Source organism: Pteropus medius, unplaced genomic scaffold (genome assembly GCF_902729225.1).
Source record: "Pteropus medius unplaced genomic scaffold, Ma_sr-lr_union100, whole genome shotgun sequence".
Classification (NCBI taxonomy): domain Eukaryota; kingdom Metazoa; phylum Chordata; class Mammalia; order Chiroptera; family Pteropodidae; genus Pteropus; species Pteropus medius.
Genome location: NW_024355205.1, coordinates 2,798,784 through 2,804,783, shown reverse-complemented (window position 1 = coordinate 2,804,783; position 6,000 = coordinate 2,798,784).

Below are 6,000 nucleotides of genomic sequence, written 5' to 3'. Positions count from 1 at the left end.
ACTTATGCCAATATTTGATATTTGCACTTTTTATTTATTTCATCTATCGTGGCTTGTGTGAAATAACATTATGGCATGAGTTGGCACTCCTTGATGATCTGTGATGATCTTTTCATGAGCTTATTGGCCATCTGTTCTTCCTTTCTGGCTTGTCTGTTCAAATCTTTTGCCTATTTTCACTTGGGTTGTTTGTCTTTTTATTGTTTGCTTTTAAGAGTTTTCTATATGTTCTGGATATGAGTCCTTTATCAAATATATGTATTACGTGCATATTTTCCAAACTGTGGTTTGACAATTCATTTTTAATGGTGATTTTTGATGAACAGAAATTATAAATTTGCATGAAGATTGACTTAGCAAATTTTTTTTATGATTGCTTTTTAGCTCCTCTTTAAGAAACGATTGCCTTTCGAAAGGTTGTGATATTCTCATGTTTTCTCCTAAAAGTTTTATATTTTTTGTCTTTATGTTTAGGTCTATGATTCATATAAAATTAATTTTGTGAATGGTATGAAGTAGGGGGATTGAGATTCATTTCTTCCCCCAAATATCCAGGTGTTCAAGCAGTATTTCTTCAAAGACTTTCATTTTCCCATTAGAATGACATGGTGCTTTTGAAAATCAGGTGGTGTATATGTGTGTGCTTGCCTGTTTTTTGGTGCTGTATTCTGTTCCATTGATCTGTTTCTAGACTCTTTTCAATTCTGTAGATTATGATCTCAATTTCTATAGCTTTAGAGTAAATCTTAAAATTGGTTAGCCTGAGTCCTCCAACTTTTTTCTTTTTTATTAAGATTGTTAGGTTATTCTAAATCTTCAGGGTTTCCATGTTTATTTTAGCTTCTTTCTTTTAAATAGTCAACTGGATTTTTTTTTTATTGAAATTGAGTTGAATTTATTATCAATTTAGGGAGCTTAGACATCTCAAGATATTGAGTCTTCCAATTTATAAAAATGGTATTTCTTTCCATTGACATAAGTTTAGTTTCTCTTAATGTCTGCAGATTTCAATATAGAAATCTTACACACATTTCATTATATTAATGCCTAGTTATTTAATTTTGGGACAATGCTACTATAAGCGATGTTTTAAAATTTTATTTGCTAATTTTTTATTGCCAAAGTATAATGTATACTGAATTTGTATCCTGAAGCTTTAAATTCACTTTTTAGTTCTAATCAAATTATTGCAGATTCCATAGCATTTTCTATGTATAAAATTGTTTTCTTTGAATAACACGTTTGATTTCTTTCTTTAGAATCTTCATGCTTTTTATTACATTTATTTGTCTTATAGAATTGTTAAATATTGCTGAATAGAAGTATTAAGAGTGCATAGTCTTGCCTTACTCCTTAGAGGAAATTCATTCAGTGTCATTAGTTTGAGGAATAGCTTGTAATTAGATTGAGAAAGTTTTATTATATTCTAGTTTGCTGATAGTTTCTATTATGAATTGGTGTTGAATTTCATCAAGTGCATTTTCTATAGCTATCGAGATGATTTTATTTCTTTATTTTTCTAATATGGCAAGTTACATTAATTTACTTTAATGTGTTAAATCAATCTTGCTTTTCCAAATAAACCTTATTTGGTCATAACTTATTATTGTTATAGTACCTTTCTGAAAATACTAATATTTAGGCTACCTAGAAGTCTGGTTATAATGACTATTTTTTCTTTTGACAACTTTTGTTTTGTTTTGCTTGTTATTTTTCTGTGTGTGTGTGTGTGTGTGTGTGTTTATTTCTTAATTTTAGATTCAATGTCAGACAGTATGTATTAAAAAGAATGGTAGAGACTGATACAATTCTTATTTATACTCAGAAAAGGGCAGGTCTCATCTTCTGTCAAACTCTTAGTATGAAAGTGTGATCAATAATTTTGTATTTTAAACTGGCTGAGCGCTGATGTTGCTTTAGTTATATCAGCACACCACAAGTTTCAAATTCACCCAGCAACACACTTTGCAGCCTCCTATTTAGTATAGGTACTGAGGTGCCAGAAGGTATCTCTCAGGTCTCTTGTTCTGCCAGGAGACGTCTGCAGGCCCTGTGCCCCTGCTCACAGGAGTGGGTCTCTCAGTATTTCTGGCCCCCACCCCTACCCCAATGGAAGACTGCCACTTCCTGACACTTGGTGTAAAGCCAGGAGAGTAGGATTTCTCTGAGTTCTGACCCACCTTTTAGACTTATGTAGGTATTATGCAGCTGTGGCTTTCTCAGCTGTCTCTCCCCAGAAGTAGACAATGCCTCAAACTTAGCATATGGTCCAGAGTCAAGGGTGAGTTCTCTTGGTTTTCCTGCTCTGCCCTCAGCCTTAGGCAGACCCCACGTACCTATGCTTCAGAAAGGTGTCTCTCAGTGCTCTGATGCTCCCCTTGCGGTAGACTGCTACTGCCTAATATTGAGTAAGTTCTGGAGCATGGAAAGTTTTCAGTTCTCCTGTTTTGCCTTCACACTTAGGCACATTGCATATTCCTGCATTGTTCACAATCCTTGACTCTTTCCCAGTTGCAGACTGTCACTCCCTGCTGTTTGGTATAAGGCCTGAAGGGTAGGGCAGTTTTCTCCATTCTTCTGCTTTCCTTCCAGGTTTAGGTAGCTGGCATATTGTGTTAGATTCAATCTGTCATTGGCCTAGATCTTTTAAGACAGGGTCAAGACTTTTCATTCATCTGGGCTTGGGATTTGAATGTCAATGAGACTTCAGATATCTCTTTATGCTTCAAAAATAACAAGCAAAACAAAACAAAATTCAGCTTTCTGAATTTTGGGATAGCTCTTTCTGCTTTATAGTCTGATTGCTAGATTTTTATGTTAAGTTTTTCTCTCTGGCCACTCATCTAGTTTTTGTACTTTGTGTGGTCTTTCTTTTCCCTTTTGTCCCTAGACAGCTTATTCTTGGTGAAAGACTGCTGTACCTCGAAAGGATTTATCTCAGTTCTTTTGCCCTGATCCCAGCCTTCAGCAGGCCACTGTGCCACCCTTAGTGAAATCCTGCAGTATCTCAGAGACACATCTTGTAGTTCTCTTCCCGCTTCCCGTGAAGGCCCAAAGTGCCTTGACAGGATCCTGTCTCCAGCCATTGACAGACTCTGCCTTGCACTAATCAAAGGTCCCATGTATCTCATGAATGATATTTCTCAAGACTTCTGCCCTGCCCCCAGCATTCTGTGTATTATCTCTATGTTTTTGGTGAAAGCCCACTGGAAAAAATTAGAAAATGGTTGCACACTCAATTTATAACTGGGGCTTTTTGAGACTCCAATCCGCCATCCTACCAACCAGTAGGCATCAAAGTCCACCAAAAGTTCAGCCGACTTCTCATCCCATCCACAGTGGACTCATCCTTTCCCCACCCTTGGCCAGGCCTTGAAGCAGTCATAAGCTTCTCTCTCATGAAATTCATCTCATTTAAGTTTTTTTTTTTTTTGCTCCACAGTTTCTGATGAGTTTCTTCAAACTATAATTATGTAGCTTGTCTGGATTTGTTTCGGTATATAGGTGAAAGCAATGATCACTTGCTACTTTTTATATCCTAACAGGAAGCAAATGTCTAAAGATTGTGTAAAAAGTCATTAGGCAACTAATTCAACACTATCTATTAGAAAAAAACACTATTTTCCAAATTTCTCTTAATTCTTCCCCTACTCAGCCATCCATATCATGTCCTGTTGGTCACCTTTTCTAAGTCAGTGGTTCTCAATTAGGGATGTTCTTGCTCCCCAGGGGACATTTTTGATTGTCATGGCGGGGGGAAACAGTGTTATTGGCATCTGGTGGGTAGAAACCAGGGATCTTGTTAAATGTCCTACATTGAGCAGAATAGCCCTCAAGAACTAAGAATTATCCAGGCCAAAAGGTTAATGGTGATGAAGTTGAGAAATTTTGTTCTAAGGGAATATGAACAAATTCCCGTAGCAGATTCAGTATTGTTTTTTTTTTAGCAAATTCTGGTGGTTATCAAGCAAATCAAAATGGAATGGAAGAGAAAGGAAGAATATACGTATTATCTCAATAATCCTGGGAAGACAGCAAGTGAATCTTACACATTGCCACATCTCCTGTCACAATGACTTGCCATAGTCAAGTCAATAATAGATCTTTGCTGAATGAATATGTAAATGAATGTGTGAGTGAATGGTTCAGTAAATGATGTTAAGATGTCACCTGCTATGTGATAGGCCTTGTCAAAGGACTAGAGTATTTAAAATATGTGTCCCAAGAGTTAGTACAGCTATGTCCTTCTTTTAAAAGTTATCTAGCTCAAGTATCTCCTCACTTAGTTTATATGCTCTTTCAAAACCATCCTTTTATTTCTATATTTGTTACTGGCAACTACTATGAGGCACTGTGTTGGGCTTTGCCTTTGAAGGATCCTTTCAAGGATACTTTCTAGTACATGTTTGACAGAAAAGTGTGTATCCTGAAGTCACTAAAGTCATGGTTATTCTGAAAGTACAGCCTCAAATACTGTTGAAAATTCTGAAAAGATAAAGAGAGACAACTAAGTTTGCTGTATTGTTGATTAATAAATTTAACTCACTTGCTGAAACTAGCATTTTTATTTTACCAGTTATCAGTAGAAATTTATATTTTCCAATATTATTTTGGAATAAGATGCAAATCTTACAACCAATTTACCTAAACAGAGAAGTACTTTGAATTACACTGATGCGGTTGTTGACTTTTATTTTATTTTATTTTATTTTTTGCTTTAGTTATCTGATGCAAATATTTGAATGGATGGTTTATTATTATTTTGAGTCTTGAGGTTTTTTCACTGGGGCCTAAACAGTTAGTGAGGAAATATTTTTCAAATATATTCCAATTCAAATGATTTAAATAAATTATGTATGTGTAGGCATGAATATCTATGCTTTGCATTGTTTGAGAAAGTTCCAGTGGTTTTCTTTTCCTTTGACAAACTTTTTCAGACTGATTAATAATATAAATTTTCTTCATCTTTTTGATAACCCTTTTAACTCCTCCCACCTTATTTATCCATTTTATTTTTCTATAGATATCCTGGGTTCATGAGATTTAGACTCTTCCTTAAAATCACTGCAGTTTTAAGAGTTCTGGTTGAGGGGTAAGGACATGGTATTGCCAGTTCTCAGGCACAGGCATTTAGAGCACATGTCTGTTCCAATCAAACCTATCCGGAACTAGGACCTCAGCCAGCTCCATCTACTCATGATCACACTCTATGTATTTGCCTCCTAGTTAGGTCATCGTGAATGAGGTCCCCTCAGTGACCATGTAAGTTAAAAGGGGAAAACCCCATCTGAAATGAAGAATCCAGTCTGTGGTTAGAAGAACAAAGGAGTGAAAGGCATACAGTGACTAGTGACTTGTTTCTATGGGGCTCAGGGACTAGGCATGTCTCAGGTGTGATTCATGACCATGGAATGTGTTCAGTTAGCTTAGGGAGGCCATGGACTGTATTTGCTATCCTTGTAGAAAGTGCCCTTTATTCAGCTGAGAGCCCAGCCTACGAAATAGGACTGCATATGATTCTAAATTTGAAAGAGACAGTCTCTAAAGCAAAGGCTGGAATCTTTGTTCATATTGGTGTATTTACTCTCTAGTAGATCACGGAAAAATAATATTTTTTTTAATTTCTCATAAAATCTGGACTTAGGAATGCTGAACTCATCAATGAAAAATGATGCCCACATCAGTATGTCTTCTATTACAAATTATGTTTCCTCCATACCGGTCTCTTTTCTCCTTTACTCTGGTAAAAGAGACAGGGGTATTTGCCCTTCAAGCCATTACTGTATAATTATCATGGAGATAAGGTCAGCAGATACATGGTGAGTGCTTGAAGTGACAAATTGAAACCTCATCTCTCTCCTCTGCTCCTCCAACAAGGATGCGATGAGGAAATACAGGGACAGGGAGGCACCCCACCCACCCACCTACCTACCCACCACCAGCCTAGCAGTTTATCTCACTGCTCTAGAGGTGGCCCTGCCTTTGTCTTCTCAGTGTGTA